Source organism: Schistocerca gregaria, chromosome 1, assembly GCF_023897955.1.
Source record: "Schistocerca gregaria isolate iqSchGreg1 chromosome 1, iqSchGreg1.2, whole genome shotgun sequence".
Classification (NCBI taxonomy): domain Eukaryota; kingdom Metazoa; phylum Arthropoda; class Insecta; order Orthoptera; family Acrididae; genus Schistocerca; species Schistocerca gregaria.
This window is the reverse complement of record NC_064920.1, coordinates 893920586-893947153: the sequence shown is the minus strand read 5'-3', so window position 1 is coordinate 893947153 and position 26568 is coordinate 893920586. Positions and strand designations below refer to the sequence as shown.

General features: G+C 41.8%; 1 long non-coding RNA gene across 1 annotated transcript in view; it reads left to right on the top strand.

Annotated features, from left to right (window-relative positions):
- The window catches only part of LOC126273890 (uncharacterized), a 98333-nt gene extending 75716 nt beyond the window's left edge, over window positions 1-22617 (top strand). Inside the window, exons 2-3 of the long non-coding RNA XR_007549730.1 lie at window positions 13877-14011; window positions 22318-22617. This is a non-coding gene — a long non-coding RNA (uncharacterized LOC126273890). The remainder of the gene's footprint in view (window positions 1-13876; window positions 14012-22317) is intronic.
- The last annotated feature ends 3951 nt before the right edge of the window (window positions 22618-26568 follow it).

Here is a 26568-nt window from a genome sequence, read left to right as displayed (position 1 = left end):
ATCCTGCCTCAGGCATGGATGTGTGTGATGTCCTTAGGTTAGTTAGGTTTAAGTAGTTCTAAGTTCTAGAGGACTGATGACCTCAGATGTTAAGACACATGGTGTTCAGAGCCATGTGAACCAATAACAATCGCATCGTATTACTGTATGTTTATTACTTTTTAGTTGCTCAATGTCCTCATTGTTACAACACCATTCTGAAGAACAACAACGTGACTTTTATGTTTATAGCTGCTTCACTTTTCGCTTGGGAGTAAAAACAATAGTTAATTTAATAAGAATAAAGTGCAAAGTAAAGTTTAATTAAAAAACAATCGAAATTACGGAATTGTCGCGTATCGTCCATTTAATATTTGCCGTCGTCTTCGAATCCACACTTACTTCTTCGTAGGCTGATATTTTGCTGGAGTATTATTCAACTCAGGCCATCAATCACAACAAGTTATTTATTTTTCGATGTGGTTTTGAACTTATACACTCTAAGACAAAAAACGAAAGAAAAGCACCGCGTACCACGGCAGGTGTGACTACCTGTACAGACAAACAAATGATTACAAGTTCAAAAAAATTGGATGATTTATTCGCGAGAAAAAGCTTCACAAATTGAGAAATGTAAGGACTATGGTATCAAGATTAGCATTTCCAAAACAAAAGTAATGTCAGTGGGAAAGAGATATAAACGGATTGAGTGCCAAATAGGAGGGACAAAGTTAGAACAGATGGACGGTTTCAAGTACTTAGGATGCATATTCTCACAGGACGGCAACATAGTGAAAGAACTGGAAGCGAGGTGTCCCAAAGCTAATGCAGTGAGCGCTCAGCTACGATCTACTCTTTCTGCAAGAAGGAAGTCAGTATCAAGACTAAGTTATCTGTGCACCGTTCAATCTTTCGACCAACTTTGTTGTGTGGGAGCGAAAGCTGGGTGGATTCAGGTTACCTTATCAATAAGGTTGAGGTTACGGATATGAAAGTAGCTAGGATGGAACAATGGCAGGAGGGTGTCCACAATGAGGAAATCAAAGAAAAATTGTGAATGAACTCTATAGATGTAGCAGTCAGGGCGAACAGGCTTAGATGGTGGGGTCATGTTACACGCTTGGGAGAAGCAAGGTAACCCAAGGTACTCATGGGTTCAGCAGTGGAAGGTAGGAGGAGTCGGGGTATACCAAGGAGAATGTACCTGGATTCGGTTAAGAATGATTTTGAAGTAATAGGCTTAACATCAGAAGAGGCACCAATGTTAGCACTGAATAAGGGATCATTGAGGAATTTTATAAGGGGGACTGTGCTCCAGACTGAACTCTGAAAGGCATAATCAGTCTTAAATGATGAAGATGATGATGAGATGAGAAAGTCAGTAACGCTTAGGTTCACTTCGGCCCTTATGCAAGAAGTTATTCGGCCTGCCATAGATTTATAGTGTTGTTTGGATATTCTGCTTAGGGATATCGTGCTATATTCTGTCCAACTGGCGCTTTGGATCATCAAAAGCCTGAGAGAGTTGGAGGGCCCTGCTTTAATGCTCCAAATGTTCTTATACGGGGAGAGATACCGAGAGTTTTCTGGCCAAAGTAGGCTCTGACAAGCAGTAGAAACTCTCGTGTGCGAGCGGGCTTTATCTTGCTGAAATGTAAACCCGGGACGGCTTGCCATGAAGGGATCGTAAAATATCGTCGACATAAGATTATACTGTGAGAGTGCCGCGGATGACAAGCAAATGGGTCCTGCTATGAAATGAAATGTCACCCCAGACCATCACTCCTGGATGTCTAGTCATATGCCTGGCGACGTTCATATAGGTATCCTGCCGGCGTCCGGTCATCTTCAGAAACGTCTTCGCGGTCATCGGAGATCAGTTCGAAGCAGGACTCATCACTGACGACAATTCTACTGGTGGCCAAAGGTGTATCTGGAGAAGCCCCACGTAGGTGGGATACTGCCATGACTGTCGCCTGCCGTGCTATCCAACAATGAAGAGTGATGATCTGGGTTGCTATTTCATGTCATAGCAGCACTCTTTCGCTGTCAGTCGTGGCACCCTAACAGTACATATGTACTTAACAGAACAGCGGTTCTTCGACCATATTCTACGCTCCATTTCGTTGCCCGTCATGGCTAGCCACCCTGGGCTTTTACTTCAGGAAGGTAATGCCTGCCTGCACACGAAGACAGTTTCAATTGCTTGTCTTCGTGCTTGCCAAACCCCACGTTGGCTAGCTAGGTGGTCGGATCTCTCCCTGATTGAGAACGTGTGGAGCATTATTGGCAGGCCTGCCTCGGGCATGGATGTGTGGGATGTCCTTAGGTTAGTTAGGTTTATTAATTCTAAGTTCCTTTTTTTTTATTCACCAAAAACAGTAACAAAAATGGCTACAATGAAGTGACATAAATAAGGTGACAGAAAATTGCAGTCATAAATTACAGCATTCAAAAAATGAGTCTTTAGCAGTAGCACAATTTAGCTCCTTCACTGTCACCTTCAGCTGGTGTCAGTTCAGCAGCACATTTTCTTCTTCTGCAGCCGGTTCCTCATCATCATTTCCCAGACCCAAATTCATCATTCAGTAAATCCTTGATGTGTGTTCCTTCCAGGGTAAATTACATGGACAGAGGAGAAGTCCCGAACAGCGACATCGCAAAATATTTCACTGCCTTGTTATATTTGTCAGTTGCATCCTTCTAAACGCGTCTATAGGGAGTTCAAGTTCTTCCTTTATATCAGACACCAGATGTTTCTCGCCATGTTCTCGTATCTGCTGTACTACTGATTTACTTTTCATGTGTGACTTGCAGAGGAGGTTAGGGCCAGGAACGTGACCCAATCCATTCCCTCTCTACTAGGAATCCAGTTCCTAACCTATACCCATTCGGTTGAAGACAATTCGGAGCATGTTACCATATTTCTTACTGTGATTCTGATATTTGAGTATTTTCTCGAATTCATTTTCCATATACATCTTGTATTCAATATGTTCATCGCTCCCAATATTGTTAAAAACATAACTTGTATATTTGCCCATTAACCAAATCACTGCGTTATTTTTTGCCTGAGGGTAGTAACTTTCCTCTGGTCTGAAGCAAATGTTAGTCGGTACATTGTTTGCTGAAGTTCTTGTTATTTGAGCAATTTTCTCCATGGTCCACCTCCAGTTGATAATCCGACCTCCACAAGTGTAGCGATGAGGCACACTATCAACGAGGTTGCATTTGCTGCAGAGGTTTGTGTCACTTAAACCTATGGCAAAGAAACGCTCATTAGTGATGATGATGTTATTGACTACCTTGTACCATGCTGTTCTCACGTCAGACGAAAGAATATCACTACTGATGTTTTTCCAGACAACATTCCATGCTGTTCTAGGGGACTGATGACCTCAGCAGTTAAGTCCCATAATGCTCAGAGCCATTATTGGCAGGGCCCTGCTACCAGCAGGGATCTAACGATCTAACGCGCCAGTTGGGCAGAATTTGTCAAGGTATCCATCAGGAGGGCATCGGACAACTCTGTCAATCAATGGAAAGCCGAATAACTGCTTGCATAAGGGCCAGAAGTGGGGCAACTCGGCATTATTTGCTCAGCTTGCGAAGCTCTTTCTCCTGAATAAATCATAAAAAAAATTCTAAAACTGTAATCAGTTAGTCTGTAGATCTACGTCACATCTACCGATTTCTGTTCCATTCTATTAATTTCTTAGTGGTACGTCGTTTTTTGTCTTATAGAGTATTTATATTTTTGTAAATACAGCTTTATAAGTTTAATTTATATATTACCAGTTTTACAACACTATCAGTGCAGATCGTAGCAAATATTTTAATTAAGAACGATTCCAACAAAAATTCGTAATGTAGGGTCGCATATTTCACTAGAAATCTTGAAATTCGTTTTGCTTTTGCCCACTGCTTAAAAGAAAATTCAAGTGCCCCACCAAGCACAGACGGGAATTAGTGGAGCTCTACGTTTCACTATAAGAAATGTTTACATGAAATCTTCTTCAGGCAAATATTGCCAAATTAGTAAAAGTTGTAAATCGACAAAATATTTTTTTGTCTTTACAATTATGGCGGCTGTTCTGCCTAATGCCAAACATCAAAGTCTGAAAACAAGATTGCTGATTCGGTAGAGAAATGTCAGCAGTCTTTCTACCTCACTGACAGCTGCAGCGATTAAAAGCTTTGTTCTAACTGTCGCCTGTGTATCCGCGCGCAGCTGGGGAACAACAGTTATTGAACGGTAAATTTCCAGCCTCATTTAGGGAACAAAACGAGTTATTTGAAACAAAGTGCACAAAAGAACTCTTCAGTGTTCACAGACATATCATGACGCTGATCGCTAACGACAGTGTCGGGACACATTCAGGCACAGTTAATAGCAGCCTCTAGACGCAGTGGAAATCGCACTTAACTCTGTGAACAGTGTGATGAAATACTGCGGGCGTTGAAAGTACGTACCCAGGTAGTACAGAATTGCAGAACGAACACACCGGTGATCAGAAGAACTATGAAAGCATTACCTTTACGACGTGTAGTAAATGCTGCATGCACGCCGCAGATACACATGTACTATGCTAAGGGATACATAAACAATAGTTTCTGTACTAACCAGTATGCAAGATATGATTTTTATGTATAAAGGAGACCTTTATTATTTTAACAAAAGGCAAACTGAGGAAGGTGTAATAAACTGAAATCTAAAAATGAAGAAATACTGAATCTGGTTTCTTGAGACATTAAGGGGCGAAACAGAAAGCCTGTTTCCAGAATGAGATTTTCACTCTGCAGCGGAGTGTGCGCTGATATGAAACTTCCTGGTAGATTAAAACTGTGTGCCCGACCGAGACTCGAACTCGGGACCTTTGCCTTTCGCGGACAAGTGCTCTACCAACTGAGCTACCAAAGCACGACTCACGCCCGGTACTCACAGCTTTCTTGCCCGCGAAAGGCAAAGGTCCCGAGTACGAGTCTCGGTCGGGCACACAGTTTTAATCTGCCAGGAAGTTTCAGAAAGCCTGTTACCCGAAAACTCTCTACAGGTAAAGAATTGGCCTTGGTACTACTACTATACGCAATTAAGTGAATATTAGCCTTATTCCGAAACAGAATGCAGCAGCAGATGAAACCATTAATTAAATAAGAGAGCCATAGTTGTGCCTGAAGGAACCCTCTAAACGTTACAAAGAATCAAAATTTCTAGGTTAAACTAAATTTCTTAAAGTACTTAAATCCCTCATCAAGTTCCTCTATGGGGGGGGGGGGGGAGATGCACTGCAAAATTGAGACGCTTGACAATCTTCGGAACAGGAAGGAGCCTCCCTCCTCTTTCTGCTGAGATGACGAGAGGAGCGAATAATACTGCGAAGGCCGCTCATCACATCAGCCGTCTATCGGGTAACTAGAAGAGTGGTCCCAGTCAGGTAGTGGACCAGCTACACTCGGCGCAGACTCGATGAGACCTCAAGAAACACGCTTCACACTCAGCCTTCAGCTGGCGGCAGCACTCTCCTGTAACTCGAGGGAGTAGATAGACACAATTAGGTGGACTCAAGCCAACAGAGCGTGGCAGACGGTCATTTCCAGACAAGCCGCTAAGTACGAACACGTAGAGGCTAAGCCATCGCAAGAAGTACCTGGGACTATAACCAAGAGTACGGACAATATTACTGACGATGATACCTTATCTGTACTACAAAAGGAGCAAAATTTCGTGCCGACACCGACGACCCTACCAACAGCGGAATTTATCACGGCGGTGGAACAAGTCGCTGTTGCTCTTCCAAGAGACGCTGCAGGGGAAGTATTTATCTATTTATTGAACCTGATCTTATTAGGGCTATCAGGTTCTGTCTTACATCGGACCAGAATTTCGCACCCACAGAGCCTTCTCTACGTCATAGTTACCTAAGAAATAACAGTTTTAATATGACAAATAGTATTAAAATTGAGTGTCTGTGGTGACAATGTCAGTAACTAATACTGACAATATGCTAGTAAAGTTCATACTGGCAGCACTTGTAGTATTACTGATGCGGCCATAATAGTAATAATAATAAAAAATAATGATAATAATAATAATTATGATAATGGCAGATATAAAATGAATTTATAAATGTACAAAATAGATGTATTCTAATATTGCGAGTTCTGGAGAAAGGCAAGCTGAGAGTACTGGGAGATGAGGAAAATCTGGCTGGAAAGAAGGATATACAAGGACAACAAGTGTGTACACGGACAATGGTAATCTTTATTGTTGCTTTATTAGCTATTTATTAAATGATTTCTGAATCTGGAGATGTTTTCAGTTCTCTAATATACTGTGGAAGATTATTTCAGAGTCTGCATTCTCCTACTGAGAAGGGTTTCGAGAAAGTGGCTGAGCGGTGAAATGTGACAGAATAGATTTTACTGTGATGGGAAAGTGTATTTCTGCCTTCTTGTTGAGCAAGAGTGACAAGGTCCAGGAAAGGTATGGGGGGCAGAGCACGTTGATAAGACTGTAGAGAAGACACAGGGTATGGAAATGTCTGAGCTTGTCTGCACGCAGCCACGATGGCTGTTCGTATGAGGTGAAATATGGTCAAAGAGTGAATATCACGGATATAACGAACACAGACATTCATACTCCCCATTCGGATCTCCGGGCGGGAACTACTAAAGAGGATGTCGTTATCAGGAGAAAGAAAACTAGCGTTCTACGGATCGGAGCGTGGAATGTCAGATCCCTTAATCGGGCACGTAGGTTAGAAAATTTAAAAAGGGAAATGGATAGGTTAAAGTTAGATATAGTGGGAATTAGTGAAGTTCGGTGGCAGGAGGAACAAGACTTCTGGTCAGGTGACTACAGGGTTATAAACACAAAATCAAATAGGGGAAATGCAGGAGTAGGTTTAATAATGAATAGGAAAATAGGAATGCGGGTAAGCTACTACAAACAGCATAGTGAACGCATTATTGTGGCCAAGATAAATACGAAGCCCACACCTACTACAGTAGTACAAGTTTATATGCCAACTAGTTCTGCAGATGACGAAGAAATTGAAGAAATGTATGATCAAATAAAAGAAATTATTCAGATAGTGAAGGGAGTTGAAAATTTAATAGTCATGGGTGACTGGAATTCGGTAGTAGGGAAAGGGAGAGAAGGAAACGTAGTAGGTGAATATGGACTGGGGCAAAGAAATGAAAGAGGAAGCCGCCTGGTAGAATTTTGCACAGAGCACAACTTAATCATAGGTAACACTTGGTTCAAGAATCATAAAAGAAGGCTGTATACATGGAAGAACCCTGGAGATACTAAAAGGTATCAGATAGATTATATAATGGTAAGACAGAGATTTAGGAACCAGGTTTTAAATTGTAAGACATTTCCAGGGGCAGATGTGGACTCTGACCACAATATGTTGGTTATGACCTGTAGATTAAAACTGAAGAAACTGCAAAAAGATGGGAATTTAAGGAGATGGGACCTGGATAAACTGAAAGAACCAGAGGTGTAGAGAGTTTCAGGGAGAGCATAAGGGAGCAATTGACAGGAATGGGGGAAAGAAATACAGTAGAGGAAGAATGGATAGCTTTGAGGGATGAAGTAGTGAAGGCAGCCGAGGATCAAGTAGGTAAAAAGATGAGGGCTAGTAGAAATCCTTGGGTGACAGAAGAAATACTGAATTTAATTGATGAAAGGAGAAAATATAAAAATGCAGTAAATGAAGCAAGCAAAAAGGAATACAGACGTCTCAAAAATGAGATCGACAGGAAGTGCAAAATGGCTAAGCAGGGATGGCTAGAAGACAAATGTAAGGATGTAGAGGCTTATCTCACTAGGGGTAAGATAGATACTGCCTACAGGAAAATTAAAGAGACCTTTGAAGATAAGAGAACCACTTGTATGAACATCAAGAGCTCAGATGGAAACCCAGTTCTAAGCAAAGAAGGGAAGGCGGAAAGGTGGAAGGAGTATATAGAGCGTTTATACAAGGGTGATGTACTTGAGGACAATGTTCTGGAAATGGAAGAGGATGCAGATGAAGATGAAATGGGAGATACGATACTGCGGGAAGAGTTTGACAGAGCACTGAAAGACCTGAGTCGAAACAAGGCCCCGGGAGTAGACAACATTCCATTAGAACTACTGACTGCCTTGGGAGAGCCAGTCATGACAAAGCTCTACCATCTGGTGAGCAAGATGTATGAGACAGGCGAAATACCATGAGACTTCAAGAAGAATATAATAATTCCAATCCCAAAGAAAGCAGGTGTTGACAGATGTGAAAATTACCGAAGTATCAGTTTAATAAGTCACAGTTGCAGAATACTAACGCGAATGGAAAAACTGGTAGAAGCGGACCTTGGGGAAGATTCCGCAGAAATGTTGGAACACGTGAGGCAATACTAACCTTACGACTTATCTTAGAAGAAAGATTAAGACAAGGCAAACCTACGTTTCTAGCATTTGTAGACTTAGAGAAAGCTTTTGACAATGTTGATTGGAATACTCTGTTTCAAATTCTAAAGGTGGCAGGGGTAAAATACAGGGAGCGAAAGGCTATTTACAATTCGTACAGAAACCAGATGGCTGTTATAAGAGTCGAGGGGCATGAAAGGTAAGCAGTGGTTGGGAAGGGAGTGAGACAGGGTTGTAGTCTCTCACCGATGTTATTCAATCTGTGTATTGAGCAAGCAGTAAAGGAAACAAAAGAAAAATTTGGAGTAGGTATTAAAATCCATGGAGAAGAAATAAAAACTTTGAGGTTGGCCGATGAAATCGGAATTCTGTCAGAGACAGCAAAGGACTTGGAAGAGCAGTTGAACGGAATGGATAGTGTCTTGAAAGGAGGATATAAGATGAACATCAACAAAAGCAAAACGAGGATAATGGAATGTAGTCATATTAAGTCGGGTGATGCTGAAGGAATTAGATTAGGAAATGATACACTTAAAGTAGTAAAGGAGTTTTGCTATTTGGGGAGCAAAATAACTGATGCTGGTCGAAGTAGAGAGGATATAAAATGTAGACTGGCAATGGCAAGGAAAGCGTTTCTGAAGAAGAGAAATTTGTTAGCATCGAGTATAGATTTAAGTGTCAGGAAGTCATTTCTAAAAGTATTTATATGGAGTGTAGCCATGTATGGAAGTGAAACATGGACGATAACTAGTTTGGACAAGAAGAGAATAGAAGCTTTCGAAATGTGGTGCTACAGAAGAATGCTGAAGATTAAATGGATAGATCACATAACTAATGAGGAAGTATTGAATAGGATTGGGGAGAAGAGAAGTTTGTGGCACAACTTGACCAGAAGAAGGGATCGGTTGGTAGGACATGTTCTGAGGCATCAAGGGATCACCAATTTAGTATTGGAGGGCAGCGTGGAGGGTAAAAATCGTAGAGGGAGACCAAGGGATGAATACAGTAAGCAGATTCAGAGGGATGTAGGCTGCAGTAGGTACTGGGACATGAAGAAGCTTGCACAGGATAGAGTAGCATGGAGAGCTGCATCAAACCAGTCTCAAGACTGAAAATCACAACAACAACAACAGGCATTCATAACCAGCTGCAGGTGCCTTGGGCTTTCCTGAGGAACCCATTCTAGGATAACATCGCTGTAATCAATACCTGTAAGTATAAATGTTTGTTCAATTTCCTTTTCAGATCAATAGGAAAGAACATTTTATATTTTTGTAGGGGATTGAGAGATGCTGATGCCTTTTGCACATAGCGGTCATGTGATGAGACCAATTTAGATTTTCATCTATAATTCTTCCTAGACACTTTGATGAGGAGAGATGTTGATATTTGTCCCATTTAGCATTGAAGATGGTAGGAATTTCCAATAATTCGGGACAATAAGCGTAAAATGACCAACCAGTACCGCTTGGGTTTTGGAAGGGATGAGCCTTTACCTTATATCCCACGTCCATTTTGATAGTGCACATAGGTGAGTATTAATGACAACTGTCTTCAGGTTTTATTGACTTAGTTCTTAGATATGACATTAAACACGCCGTACACTTACCAGGGCTATTCCAACGAGTCCAAACATCAATGAAGAGAGGGAAGCACTTGAGCGTCTCCGAGAAAATTCTGAGACTGTCTTCCACCCGGCAGAGAAAGAAAATTCTACTATCCTGATGCCACGTGAACAGTAGAAGGAAAAAACTCAACGACCTGTTAGAGGACAACGACGCAAGCAGGACGCAGATGACGATCCCACCAACCTAATGAATAGGAAGACCATCGAGCTTCTCCAACGCACATTCCAAGACAAGAAGATGGTAATGAGAAGTCGATCACGAACGGCCCTGCTGCCTGTACTTTACGGACAACCTAAAGTCCACAAGGAAGGAATGCCACTCCACCCAATCCATAGGAACAATGGTGCACCACATATTAATTAGCAAAACAGGAGAGCGACGTTCACGTCCTTTGTTGGTAAAAGCCAGCACTCCATAAGGAATTCGGAGCATTTCATTCAGCAGCTCCAGAACTTACGACTGGGTCAAGAACTCACGGGGCTACCTCTGAGAGAGTCTCTAAGTCTCATGGGACAAAAGTATGGCCCAGCACTAACGAAATTGTATTCGTGCTTATATCAACCTACTTGCTATTCGATGTAAAGTACGCGAGCAACCAGACAGAGTGGCGATGGGCTGCCTATCTTAGTGGTGGCATTCGGATTAGAAACCCTGGAGAAGGTGGTTACAAGCCCTCGTACTCTTCCCGATGTGAAGGTGATATATTCGTAATATGAGCGCATAGACGACATCATCTACAACACTTCCCGCAACAGCTGAATTGGCTGCACATAACATCAAATTCTCGATGGAGATGGAGGAAAACCATTAACTCCCATTTTTGGATGTGCTCGGCAAGTGAAGACCAGATGGAGCACAAGCATGTAGAGTCTACCGTAAATCGACGCATACAAATTTGTACTTGCATGCCTCCAGGTGTCATGCCCCTTCACAACTAGAAGTTTTCCTAAGCACACTAGGGCAAGCGATATCTCAGACCAAGACAGTCTACAGCTGGACTGCAGTACCTACAGGCAATGTTCCATATGGACAGTTACAGCCTGCCATGAGACCAAAGAACATGAGAATAGAGCCTGCTGGGGATGAAGAGAAACCTGTTGTAAGGGTGATTATCCGATACATCGTGAACACATAAGCAAAAATTGGAACAATACTCTGTAAAAATTACATCAAGTGTGTGTTCCATCCTTCATCGAAGATGAGAGCCTTGCTGGAATCAGTCCAGGATAACCTAGGATTTCAGGAACCTGGAGTCTACTGCATCCCCTCATCCCCTTATCAGAGTCGGAAAATGTATGTAGGCCAGACAATCCGTGTGGCACTGGATGCACTCTGTGCAAGTAGTTGAGTAAGGGGGCTATGAGCACATTTTGTTAGTGTGGACTGCATACATTCTGGGACAAACTTGATGGATTTATGACCCCCCTCCTTCCCGCTTAGCCTATTGTTCTTTTAATTCATTTATTACCCACTGTGGGTTGATTTATGACCGTCTGGGTTTAATCTGTCCTTCTGAGAAAACCCCCACCCCAATCCCTACCCCTCCTTCTCCCCCTTCCACCCTCCACCTCAACAACACAAGCACACTTTTGATTCAAATTAATTTAATCAATAAATTAATCAACCTCTCGCCCTCTGTGAAATCCCCTAGCTCTCCCACTCCCCTCCACATCTGTAAATTGACGGGAAGAGGATGCAGTGTCTACAGGAGAGGAAGGATTTCATGACAGGAAATTCATATCAATGTCAATTACATAGCAAAGGATATACTGTATATTTACAAGATTCAATATGCAGGGATTGGACCTCTCTTTTATTTCGTGGAAAAGCTCATTATTTTCTGCTGTTTAGGAAGATGTAGGTCTTGTAAAATACATCTAAAAGAAGTAATTAAATACATCGATTTTTCTGATCAAGAATATCCTCATATAATTGTCATCAACATACCTCACCATATGTAATTACATCATTAAAAATCACTCGACCCCCACTTTGCACCAACCACAGGATAGATGTGTTGGCCACTTCACGTATTCCCACACATGCAGGTTGGGAGAGAGGTTGCACTACACACACTTGGGACTGCGACTGCTGTAGGCTGCTGCATTGCCAGCTGCCTCACGTATTACCACGCATGCAGGTCGAGAGAGGCGAACAGAACAAAGCTGCACTAATCCGTGAACAAAGCATCAGATGATGGTAATGCTTTGCGTGGCTGTGCTGACAGGTAAGAGGTGGTAGGAAGCACTAGCTTTGCACTGCTACACACATCAGACATGATGTGCTGCTCTCAAAAACATCGCTAAAGAGACCTAAACATTCCACAAAGATCACAAAATTCCCATATTAACATGTAAGCCCACAAACAAACTTTATAAAACGTACACCAACTAACAGCTCTGTGAAAACGCACAGTGTTAAAAAAAAAAAAATACCTCCCTTACTGTGCTTTGCTGGGACCGTTGTGACAACATGTATGCTTCCCATGTGGACAAGTAGCGAGTAATCCCAGCGCCCTGAAAGGACGCCAGTAAGAACTACTGACTAGAGGCCATATCACAAAGAGTGACATGGTCCGTCCCCATGTGTGTAGACAGATGAAAGCAAATAAAGTAATTAAATTTCAAGAGCACTCGCATTATATTGGGGGTCTTGTACGCAGAGACATTTAAGAACACAAGCACATTCCTCCATTCCCTGCCCATAACCCGCATAATCGCGAAGACAGCCAAACGCATACTGAGCAGTAGTTCACTATTCACCCACCCAGGGAATGCCTCGAGTGTTGCCTCCTGAACAGTCCAGCGACCCCAGATCAGAAGTTGGCGTCCTTTTGATCTTTCATACCTGGGAAACCATCTCCCCCCTCTCTCAGTTAGACTATTGGTGAATTCGTGAACCAACCTGTCCAGACCGATCGACCAACGTATCAGTGCAAACACTGCAAACTGATTGGTCCCGAGTTAGTGGGCAGAGCTGGAGCCTATATAAACCTTACCCCAACCACCCCCAGCCTCATTCTGCCGTTGTCTGACTGTGTCTCAGGTCGTCTTCTTGCTCATGTGCACAGTATCAGTTTTAATTTGGAAAAATGAAGTGTGGCAATAGCAGCAACAGCAATGCCAGTGGCGGCAAACGCCCGAGGCAGCGGGAATTACCTGGTAAGTTAATTTCATATCAAAACCTGTAACTTTTTCTTTCACTAAGAATTTCAGAGTATTAAATAGGCGTCGTCTTATTATGTCAGGAAACATCCACCAAACTGTGGATGAAATGAATGCTTAGTTGCATCAGTGGCAGCAACAGCACAGCAGCAGCAGCAACAACAGCATCATAAGTAATATATGTATTTTTCTTCATATACAAAATATGCTGTTATTTATTAGTGGCTAGTCAGTCAGTCTTTGCTGTTGTACATGATTTAGAAAGTCAAAATCGAGAACTGTAACTTTTTCATTAAGAATTTCGTAGAATTGAAAACATGTCGTCTTATTGCTTCAATATATGGCCAACATATAACTGGTGAGCTGCCTGCTGAAAGCTAGTAAGAGCAGCAGCAACTGCAATGTAAGTAGTATATATTTTTCTTCTTCATAGTACTGTGTGTATGTAATACATTGCTGTTTGACAAAAATTTCATCTTTTATGTAATATGGTGCATATTCTTTGTTGCTGTTGTAGATGACTTCTTGGTAGAAGGAGATGAAAAGGTAGGGGTATGTGTTGAGGGTAAGCTGGAGTCATTGCAGATCTCCTGTAAGAGCACAGTCTAAAAAATATTTTTTTTCTCGTACTTTTTGTGTGTGTGTCTATGCTTTTATTATTTACAAAAATTAATATGTGGATTTAGGTGATATCACTGAGATGTGCAGATGGCTCTTCACCAATTCAGAGAAGGACGAAATGCCACAGTGGGTGGACCTTCATCAGTATGAGGAAATGCCGGATGACCTGAGGGAGATGTCAAGAAGCCAGAGCGAAATTGGTAATTTCTAAACATGTACTCATTCTACTTAAATAATAATAATAATAATCTATGTTCTTTCTTTCCATTAGCCGGCCGCGGTGCCGAGCGGTTCTAGGCGCTTCAGTCCGGAACCGCGCGACTGCTACGGTCGCAGGTTCGAATCCTGCCTCGGGCATGGATGTGTGTGATATCCTTAGGTTAGTTAGGTTTAAGTAGTTCTAAGTTCTAGGGGACTGATGACCTCAGATGTCAAGTACCATAGTGCTCAGAGCCATTTTTTTTCTTTCCATGCATCAGCAGCAGCTGGCAATGTTTCTCTACAGCACCATTGTCTATACAATATGCTGTGGCACATGTACCAGGTGGTGGAGAAGCCTGCTTTGCAAAAGTGGGGTCTGGTGGAGCATGCCCTCCTTGCAAGGGCACTATTAGTGGTAGTGCAAGAAGCTGCCACCACCACTGCTGTCGCCACCGCTGCCACCCCCACCGCTACCTCTGCCTCTGCCCCCACACAAGCTCCGCTCTTGGATCCTTCGGCCTCCCTCAAGGCTACAGCAGCAGCTGCTGCTGCTGAATCTGGGTTGCTTGCACTGGCCTGATACCACAGCTTCTCCACCTCCTCCTCCACCTCCACCTTCTTGTCCTCACCGATCACACAAGGTACAGCACATACCCCTGTACACTTCACTGCAAGCAGCTTCATTGTCCAGTTGTAATAGTATTAGTAGCAGAATGATCCTGTAGCTAGCAGCAGTCCCCTCTCACATCCTTTTAGTGAAGGACGTCAGGTTAGTGACACCATACTGAAGTGATTGCGACACCTTTGAGGAGCGAATCTCATTCACTAGAATCGAGAATGTGGCTGGAGTGTAGCGCGATCCTGTTGGGATTTTAAGAGCGTGCATTTCTGTCATGGAAATGGAGCTCCTCAAGGATGTTAATTATCCATGGTATGCAAAATTTAGATGTGGTATGGTGCTGTGCATTGAACTGTCACACTCCCTCAAAGGTGCCTCTGACAATGAAGAGACAAGTCTTCATTATCTTTGTGGGGACGATGGCGTGATAACACGGAGCACATCAATCACCAACTGGTTTCGTGGTCCAGTAAATGAAGGATCTAGCTACACAGAGCTAACTAAGACATAGCTGATAATCAGGCATGCCTTATTGTCAAAAATGAAAAGGTTTGGGCTTGTTTTGCATGGTCAATCCTGGCTCGTGAAAGAAATTACACAAAAGATCTTCAGCGCTCATCTCGCTACTGTAGATACCTTGACGGTCGTACGTGCTACAGCTTTGATGGTATCGAATTCCCCGTTAAACTCCAGGACATACCTAAATTTGAGGCAAAGAGCACCGGTTCATGTTTATGGCCTGGAGAAACGCAAATCAAATGAGCAGAACGAGCATGTAGTCGTTGGCCCCGTGAATTTCTCAAAATTTTCCAGTGAGCGTAAGATGGATGTAAACATGCTCTTATTCTCCAATGCGCAATATATGGAGAAAGACTATTATCATTATGTCTGTATCAAAGACATGTCCCAACTTCTAATCTTTCAGTTGAGTAACCTGAAGTGTGAAAAGCATATTTGCTTAAGGTGCCTCAATGCCTTTTTCTGAGACAAATTATGAACAAAGCATATCGTAGATTGGGCTTCCAAGGACTCGGTACACGTTATTATGCCTACTAAGGAAAACAGATTCATAGTTTAAAAATACTCACCATCAGAAGCGATGCCAGTTTGTGGTGTACGCTGACTTTGAATGCCTCCTCGCACCTGTGGCCCACTGTGAAGGTGACCCTACAGCCTCACATACTATGTTTACAGAAAAACACGTACTTCTGAGACGGTGTACCAAATTGTATCCTCCCATGATTCATGTCTTAACCACTGCAAATCTTATGTCGGGGGTAATCTTGCAGTTTGGCTTCTCACTGAGATCGAAAAACTTTCTTGGGAGGTTGGTAAGTTCTGCAGCGACAATGTTTCCATGACCAAATTGAAGGAGAATGAAGATCTGTACAATAAAGAGGTTGACTGTCATACCTATGGGCTGCCATTAGACAGCAAAATGGTGACACTGCATTGGGACCACTGTCATCTTGCGGGGAAGTTCTGTGGTGCATCTCACGATATGTGCAATCTGAAATACCAGTTACCTACACCCATACCCCTTTTCATCCATAATTAACAGCTGGCGTGATGCTCAGTTTCTTATTGAGAATTTGGCTAATTCCAGCATTCCAGAGGTGAGAGCGACGAGAAATGTATATCATTCTGCAAGCGAATGACACCAAGAATTATGCTCCACTTCCTTGAACCTATGTTTTATGCAAGCACCACTCCAGAAAATAGTTGAAACTCTACTTCAGAAGTATATTAACATCACTTGAACTGCATTTCCCAATGAGGGAAAGTTTCAACTTGTGACTAGGAAGGGGTTTCCCCATACGCGTATCTGGATAGTATTGCAAAACTCAACGAAACGACGCTACCCGACATAACGGCACTCTCCAGCAACCTTAAAGGTGATGGCATAACGGATGCACAGTATGAGCATACCATGAATGTCTCACAGGAATTCAACATCTCCACTTTAGTACAGTATACAAGGCTTTATGTGGACACGGAAGTGTGCTTTCTTGCGGATATTTTCGAGAAATTCCAGAGTCTGTGCTTGACCACATATTCTCTGGATCTGGTCTTTTATAACGTGGTACCTGGGTTGTGTTGGGACGAAATGCTCAAGAAAACGAAATGCAACTTCACGCTTCTTTTCTCTGAGCGGGGGATCCGTGGGGGACTTTGCCAATGTGTCCGTAGGCACGCCAAGGCAAATAAGGCATGTATGGGTGACAGGTTCAATCCATCCCTCTATTCGAGTTACATCATGTACCTGGTCACAAATAACTTACATGGGCACGCCATGCAACAATTACTGCCGATTGGGAAGTTTCAATGGGTGCCCAAAGATGAATGCAAGGGATTAGATGGAAAAATGATGAGGGGTATTGTGGCCCACTCTGATGTGAAGTATGTGGTGAAGGCAGAACTCACATATCCTATTAGTTTCCACGATGGGCACACCAATTTGCCGCTGTGTCTGGAGTAACCAGTTCTGCGAGGAGGCTCCAACACCAAAACTCATGGCAATTCTGAGGAATAAGCGGAGATATATTTTTCATTATCATAATATCCACCAGTGTCTCAGCTTGAGTATGGAGCTGGCTGGAATCCCCCAGGCTATCTCCTTCAAGCAGTCCCCCTTATTGAAGGAGTATATTGATTTGAATACGAAGAGAAAGCTTCTGTGACACGTGACTTCGAGAAATATTTTTTAAAATTAATGAATAACTAAGTTTTCGACAAAACTTTGGAGAATTTGAGGGAACGACACGAAATTTTGATTAGAACCGAATGGGAAGAGCGTTGGAGCGTAAGAAAATGCACCGAGAGACCAAATTTTAAGCGGGTCACCCTATTCAATTGGGGGGGGGGGGGGGGGGGGTGGAACTTAGCGACAATCAATATTCCACATTCGCAAGCGATGCAGACAGCCGCACCATCGCACCATATGTACAACCACATCCGTTGGTATATATCCGTTGAGAAGCCGGACGAACGTGTTGTTCATGAAGAGGGGCAGCAACCTTTTTAGTAGTGCAGGGGCAACAGTTCGGATGATGTCCGCCCCTGGTAGCTGTGCGATCAGCGAGACAGAATGTCAATCATAAGGGCACAGGTTCGATTTCCGGCTAGGTCGGGGATTTTCTCTGCTCAGGGACTGGGTGTTGTGTTGTCCTAAACATCATCACTTCATCCCCATCGACGCGCAAGTCCCCGTAGTGGCGTCAAATCGAAAGACGCACCCAGCGAAAGAACAGTTCTGATGATTGATTAATCTGGCCTTGTTGTGATGGTACCGTGACCGGCTGAAGACAAGGGGAAACAATAGCCGCAGCATACAGATTAACTGTAAGGATGGCATCATCTTGCATAAAACGATGTGGGTGTAAAATAGTCCCTCATTCAGATCTACGATCGGAGACAACTCAGATAATGTTATCAGGAGAAACAAAACTGGCGTTCCACGAGTCGAAATAGGTTATGTTAGATCTCTAAATCGGGTAGGTAGGATATCAAAGCGAAGTGAATAGGTTGAAGTTAGATATATTGGGAATTAGTGAAGTTCGGTAGCAGCATAAACACTTCTGGTAAGACGAATACAGAATTATAAATACAAAATCAAATAGGGTTAATGCAGGAGTAGATTTAATAACGAATAAGTAAACAGGGCTGCCACCCCACTATAGTAATACAAGTTTATATGCCATCTAGCTCCGCAGAAGGTGAAGAGATTGAAGAAATGAATGATGAGATGAAATAAATTATTCATATAGTAAATGGAGACGGAAATTTAATTGTGATGGGGCCTGGAAATCGACAGTAGGAAAAGGAAGAGAAGGAAAATAGTAGGCGAATATGGACAGGGGTAAATGAATTAAAGAGGGAGCCACCTGATAGAATTTTGCCTGAGAGCAAAATTTAGTCCATGCTATCAGTTGTTTTAAGAAACATGAAAGATAGTTTTTACGTGGATGGGACCTAGAGACACCAGAAGATTTTAGAATGCTTGTGTAAAGGTAAGACAGAGATTTTAGAACCAGATTTTTAACTGTAAGACATTTCCAGGGACAGATGTGGTCTCTGACCACAATTTATTGGTTGTGAACTTAGATTAAAACTGAAGAAATTGCCTGAAGATAGGAAGTTAAGGAGATGAACCTGAATGAGCTGAAAGAGCGAGAGATCGTTGAGAGTGTCAGAGGAAGCCTTAGGCAACAGTTGGCAGGAGCAGTGGAAAGGAATACAGTAGAAGAGCAATGGGTAATCTTGAGAGACGAAATAGCGAAGGCTGTAGAGGATCAAAAAGGTAAAAAGACAGGGCCTAGCAGAAAACATTCGATGTAACAGGTAATTTTGAGTTTAACTGATGAAAGCAGAAGATATAAAAATGCAGCAAATAAAAAAAGCGAAAGGAAATACAAACGTCTAAAAATGAGACTGACAGGAAGTCAAAATGCCAAAAAGAAATGGCTAGAGAACAAATGTAAGGATTTAGAAGCGTATTTCACTAGGAGAAAAATAAATACGGCCTACAGGAAAATTAAATAGACTTTTGGAGAAAAGAGAAGGAGCTGTATGAATGTCAAGAGCTCAGATGGAAAACCAAGCAAAGAAGGGAAAGTTGAAAGACGGAAGGAATATATACAGGGACTATACAAGGGAGATGAACTTGAAGGCAATATATCAGAGAGGGAAGAGGACGTAAATGAAGATACGATGTTAGATATGATACTACGAGAAGAATTTGACAGAGCACTGAAAGACCTGAGTCGAAACAAGGCCCCCGGAGTAGACGACAGTCCGTCTGAACTATTTATAGCCTTGGGAGAGCCATGACAAAACTCTTCCATCTGGCGTGCAAGATGTATGAAACAGGCGAAATACCCTCAGACTTCAATAGGTGTATTATAATTCGAATCGCAAACAAAGCAGGTGCTGACAGATGAGAAGATTCCCGAACTATCAATTTAATTATTCATGGCTGCAAAATACTAATACGAATTCTTTGCAGGCGATGGAGAAACTGGCAGAAGCAGATCCCGGGAAGATCAGTTTGACTTTCAGAAAAATGTAGGAACAAGCGAGGCAATACTGACCGTACGACTTCTCTTTGAAGGTAGTTTAAGGAAAGGCAAACCTACGTTTATATCATTTATTTACTTAGAGAAAGCTTTTGACAATGTTGACTGCAGTACTATCTTTGAAATTCTGAAGGTAGCAAGGATAAAACATAGGGAGCAAAAGGCTATTTACATGTTGTACAGTAACCAGGATGCAGCAATAAGAGTCGAGGGGCATGAAAGGGAAGTAGTGGTTGAGAAGGGAGTAATGCTGGGTTTTAGCCCATCCCCGATGTTATTCAATCTGTAAATTGAGCGAGCAGCAACGGAAAGCTTAGAAAAAAATTGGAGTGAGAATTAAGATTCAAGGAGAAGAAATAAAATCTTCCAGGTTTGACAATGTGAGAGATAGCAAAGGACTTGGAAGAGCAATTGAACAGAATGGACAATGTCTTGGAAGAAAAATATAAGATGTACATCAACAAAAGCAAAACAAGGGTAATGGGATGTAGTCGAATTAAAGCAGAGGATGCTAATGGAATTAGATTAGGAAATGAGACACTTAAATTAGTAGGTGAGTTTTGCTATTTGGGCAGCAGAATAACTGATGATAGCCGAAGTAGAGAGATTATAAAATGTAGACTGGCAATGGTAAGTAAAGTGTATGTGAAGAAGAAAAATTTGTTAACACCGAATAAGGAAATCTTTCCTGAAAATATTTGCATGGATGTAGCCATGTATGAAAGTAAAAACTAGACAGTAAACAGTTTGACAAAAAAAGAGTAGAAGCTTTTGAAATGTGTTGCTACAGAAGAGTGCTGTGAAGTAACTACGGATGAGGTGCTGAATAGAAATAGAGAGACAAGAAATTGCTGGCGCAGCTTGACCAAAAGAGGGCATCTGTTAATAGGAGACATTCTGAGACATAAAGTGATAATCAGTTTAGTATTGGGAGGAAGTGTGTGTGTGGTAGGTGGCTAAAAACCGCAGAGAGAGAGACAAAGAGATGAATATAGCAAGCAGATTCAGAACAATGTAGATTGCAATAGTTATTCGGAGATGAAGAGGATTGCGCAGGATAGATTAGCTTGGAGTGCTGCATCAGACCAGTCTTAGGACTGGAGACCATAACAACAACAACAACAACACTCCGAATACCACTTTGCACATAAAACTATATTGCTTTCAAAACTGCCGGCCGTTGTGGTCGAGCGATTCTAGGCGCTTCACTCCGGAACCGCGCTGCTTCTATGGTCGTGGGTTCGAATCCTGCCTTGGGCAAGGATGTGTGTGATGTCCTTAGGTTAGTTAGGTTTAATTAGTTCTAAGTCTAGGGGAATGATGACCTCAGATGTTAGGTCCCATAGTGATCAGTGCCATCTGAACAATTTTGCTTTCAAAATTTGTGAATATAGGTTATAAAACTCTACATATGTGGGAATTAAGTGTCGCAATACATACTTGTATGAAGTTATGTTACGTAAAGTGTTAAAAGCGACAAAGTAGCGATATATATTGTTTCAAGAGTTTACTCTCATTTTCAAATGTCACAAGCTTCACTTCTAGCGAAGCCATTAGTAACAAATATTAAAATTTATTGCTCTACTGAAACATCTGAATGGAGCCTATGAGTCAAATATACAACGGTGCATGTTAACGTGGAAGACATTGCTCTATGAGTCACGGTAATCATACGGCATCGTCGCCCTGCAGTCTGACAGACTGATACAGAGTATTAGAACTTTAGATGTGTGTATGATTTGGATTAAATAATTTTTATTTCGTGCGAAGATTCGACCATTGTTCATTAAAACTGGTTCATTGGACTCATGTAGCTAATTTATAGCACTTGATTATGTGATAAAAATTCATTGATCTTTGCAAACTTTTAAGACATATGGAATTTTATTTGATAACTTTTACAATAAATGTACGGTATGGCGGAGCAAAGGGAGGAGTTCTCGCCCTGGCGAGAATAGAGAATGACAGGCGAGTTTGTCTGCGTGTTGACAGTTTGCCAATTATGTGCGAGTAGGGCACAATGAGGTGCACGGCTTGGACATTTACAGAGAAAGGAATAAAAACAGTAAAGCGTTAAGCAATTGGGAGTCGCCTTTTAATCAAACGGTAGAAATATAGATGATGTAAACAACAGGATCGGTCAGATTAAATGCGCTCTACGTCTACTGAAAACCGGTGGCGGAGAATGTTGTACCAGAAAGACTTTTCAGACTTTCGCCTCTAGCCAGCCCTGTAGAAGAAGTTTAATATATCTCCTTATTCAGTTTTTAAATGACGACATTCACTGTTTATGTGCTGCAGTCTTTTTCTCAAATTAAGAAGATTACTTCGGAAAATTAAGGTCATTACAAACGTAAGAACACGTTCTAAGATACAACATGTTCATGTACCTAGTAACAAATTATATATATATATATATATATATATATATATATATATATATATATATATATATATTGCAGTCGAGAAAATCTTGTGAATGCTGTATTTAGTCCTTTGTCTGTTACATTATAATGTACAGTAAGGTCCGAAAGTCCTGTAACCCCCCCCCCCCTTTTTTTGGTCATGATGTATATTTATGCTCCATAATATGTCTTTCCTTTCTTTTCAGATGGCGGGCACAAGTACCTGCAGTACTAGCGGCACGGATCCATACAGAAGCTCAACGACAGCGAACGACACTACTATAGCAACAGAAACCACTCATAAACGGATTCATTTTGTGTAGGAAGAGGATATGTCAACCATCAACAGGACAATAAACATGTGGAACAGAAGCAGATTCCCTGACCATATCTCCCATAAAATCATTGCGGGAAAGATCTGCTGAATTTGGAATTCCAGAAACTACTATGCTGAAAGAAATGGAAAAAGATCTGGAATTAAAATCTATTTGCTCAACATTCGTAAATGAGTTCAGTGATGATTTGCTTTGAAGTGAAGTTTGCTCAAAATTACTCGATGCGTTAGTGACCCTCCCACAAAGGGGCAAAGTCCTCTTTTCAGGCGAATATGCAGTTTATCAATCTTGTCTGAGTATGGGTATTTTTTTCTGGAGCAATGGAAACCCATATTAATATGACGAGTTGGAGAATAATTTCCCACATGTTATGATCTGGGCTGTATTGTCCAATAGGCACCTCATAGGAGCGTATTTCTTTGGCGTGCACTGAATTAACATTCTTACTTGCAAATGTTGCGTGAGATTTATTTCAGAGCTCAAGAGACTGAGCACTCTTTACGGCACGTAGCTTCGACGAGATGGAGCTCCTGCCCATTAGGTTCTCCGTGTTCAAGAATTCTTGGATTAGTGTTACCCCAGAGGTGGATAGGGAAAGGATCAAGGAGTCCTGATCTGACAACATACGACAATTCCTGTGGGGAATAATTAAGCAGCATGTCGCAAAACAACGAGACCAGAGAAATGACAAATTGAAGCACGTTGTTAAGGATGTATTCAAGAAAATCACACTGCCTATGCTTTGGAAAGTTTCACACAGAACCTGGCGTCGCATTATTTTGTGACGACAATGATGGTGCTCCTACTACACATCATGACCAAAACAGAAGAGGGGATGGTGACAGAACTTTCCAACGAGACTGTACTGCACATCATTAATCATTAAGTGAACTCAAATTAAGCATATCGAAAGCTAGTTGCAAGTAAAGTACGATTTTAAATTTTAGCTATTGGAAACTACCATAAATTTCCATTTTCACGCCAGGTAAAATTGGTAAGACATTGACGAAACACAGTTCATTTGCAAATGTCAGGTGTTTTATGATAAATGACCTAGTTCTGTTTCAAGATACAAAATGGTGCGCGACTGGTGAAGTAAGGCCAAACCGTCCATATGTCATATAACTAGTTTTAAAACTATATAGAATTTTATTTACGATAAAATTCTGTAACCGAGGAAATGAAACTGTATTCCAAATAGATTTAATATGCTGTACAGCACTGAAATATGTAGGACTCGAAATCTTTACAAATCCTGCACAAAACATAATCACATGTCTAGCAACAACAAAAACTGTAGAAAATGTCGGAATCTCCTCTTGGCGTTCTCTGTTGCGAATTCATTCACGTAGTTCTAAAATCGTTCACAAGAGTAAAGTACCGCCTAAGACATATCATTTGTTCCTAGGTATACTATTCTGTAGGTATGACTCTCCCCTACTCTGGAAAACAGACATAACTAGTAATATCAACGTATTATTTGGGAGACAATAGTTGAGTGTATTAGCTCTTGCGAGCTGAGTGAGAGGTGACGTCAAAGGTTATTCGCACCGGGAATGGACTTCTGGAGGATCGGTGACTTCTCTATGAAGACTCATGTGTGAGTCAACACCATATGAAAATATATGAGAGTGCAGTGAACAATAATAGAATCGAAACGATACATCTGCTTTGGTACGGACGCCTGCTATAGGGTGGTCGAAAAACTGGGAAGACGGGTTCCCGTCAAAGATGATGGTGATTAACAAATTCGTAAAACTAAAATCAGTGTGGCCAAATAGAAAACGAGGACTGCTACCCTGTTCTCAAAAAACATTATCATGTTACAGGTTTTCATATGTGAAGCACAAGTATTCGGTATTTTTTCTTGTCGTCTCAAAACTTTTATCTCCTGTTTGTCTTCGCACTTCAAGCCTCCTCTCACCAGCTTCAACGCCTTCTTGGTCATCCCTTTGACTTTTATTTCCCTTCACTTCTCTATAAGAGACTGATTTTGCTTATCTAGTGTTCTCAGTTCTCATTGGAAGGCTAAATCACCGAAATTTTCGGCTTCTATTTCGTCAACAACAGTTGCTTTAATAACATCTACTTACCTATCTATGTCATCTCCGATGTTATCCTTCTTGGCCGGCCGGTGTGGCCGTGCGGTTCTAGGCGCTGCAGTCTGCAACCGAGCGACCGCTACGGTCGCAGGTTCGAATCCTGCCTCGGACATGGATGTGTATGATGTCCTTAGGTTAGTTAGGTTTAATTAGTTCTAAGTCCTAGGCGACTGATGACTTCAGAAGTTAAGTCGCATAGTGCTCAGAGCCATTTGAACCTTCTTGGTCTTTTGGTTCTTTGTTCTTATCAATTTCGTTTGTGATACTTGGGTTATATTTTTCCGAAGAACAGTATTTCTGACCAGTAAGTAACGAGAGATTACGTTCAGGGTTGTCTGTTTTGTTCGGTATGTCCTGATATTTGGGGCTCCACATAGTTTTTTTTTCTTTCCTCCTGATTGTATCCAATTTTTAAACGTTAGCTCAAGTTGTTCATCCTGAAAGAAATAACATGGAAGATGTGCTTCGCAGCTGTTCATTTAAATTAGTAACTGCAATACATGGGTAAAATGAGTTAAAAATGTTGTCACGTCTTTGAACAATAATGTGGGAATGGCGATTGTAATATGTTTAGGTCCGTAAGTTCGAAAGCTGCTCTGCTGAAGCCCGCTGTTTTTATACGTGGTATTCATTAGAAGACTGAAACGCGTGCTTGCAAATCAAATAATACGATAAAAGTTATTCCCAAAGTAGACGACAAAAAACATTGGGAACGTAAATGAAAAAAATGTAAGAACTGCTGTTCTGTGAACGGCCAGTCATAGCAATAAAAATTTCAGCTTCGTAGGAACGGTGTTGACTGTGTTATAGCAGTTCGAAATGATTAAAAGTTATGGAGGACAACATGAAATACAGTTACGTGCTACATTAACACATTTTGACGAGTTCTTTTCGAATGGGAGAAAGAAAATAATCCAGTTAGGACAATGGAGTTCTCTGTACCGATTCTGGTGAATGGAAAGATATCATATCAACGACGTTTCCAGTATGTCTTAAGAACGCACTTTTTCACATTTGTCATTGCAACACTTCATTTCTGCGCACTTCATTTCTGCGTAGTCGCCGAGAAGTGAATGTTTGCAGTGAAAGCAATAACATGCACAATGCGATAAGTCTTATGGAATGTGGGAGCTGTTAACGAGATTACGTAGCGCGTAACTGATTAGAGATTACAGTCGAAAGCTCCTACGGAATATTACTGGGTGCAGCACGTGGCTTGTGAACAGTTATACAGTGGGTGCAAATCTACGCATGTTTCGAAACGTTGCCTCATATTCTTTAACCTGAAAGCGCTCGCATGGACAATATACTATGTATCACAATGGCACGAGGCTGGTTCCTCACTCGGCGTGGCGTACGTGATAGCAGAGCGTGTGATAAGCACTGCTCGTAAAGCCGTTCAGGTTGCAGCAACTGCTCGGCTCGTAGCTACAACAGCCAGGAAGCGCAACCTTCAGAATGTCTGTAAGCTAATTACGGAAAACGGGAGCAGAAGCACTAGCACATACATGTCCGCCGCACACCAAGCCAGAGAAGGACAAAAAATGAGCGCCTCTAAAACTGCGACGCCGGAATACCTTGTCTGCGTAGTACACTGATAGACATCATTGCTAAACCCTGTGCTGTAGAAATCAGGAAACTGAACAGAAAAATACAGAACACATCTGACGTGTCGAAAAGTCGCTGTTTGTGTCGATGAAAACTTCGTGTGTTGTTGTGGACTTCAGTCCGAAGACTGGTCTGATATAGATTTTCGCGCTAGGTTAACCTGTGGAAGCCTGCTTATATCTGCGCGACTACTGCTGTCGAAATCCGTTTAAACCTGTTTACTGCAGTTAAGTGTCCCTCTGTAATTTTTACCCCTCACACATTCCTTCAATGACGTATGATGCTTCATGATGTGTCCTGTCAACCGATTCTGTCTGCAAGTCATATTGTGGAATGAATTTCTTTTTTCTTCAATTCCATTCAGTATCTCCTCATGTGTTATGCAACCTGCCCTCTAATCTTCGCATTTTTC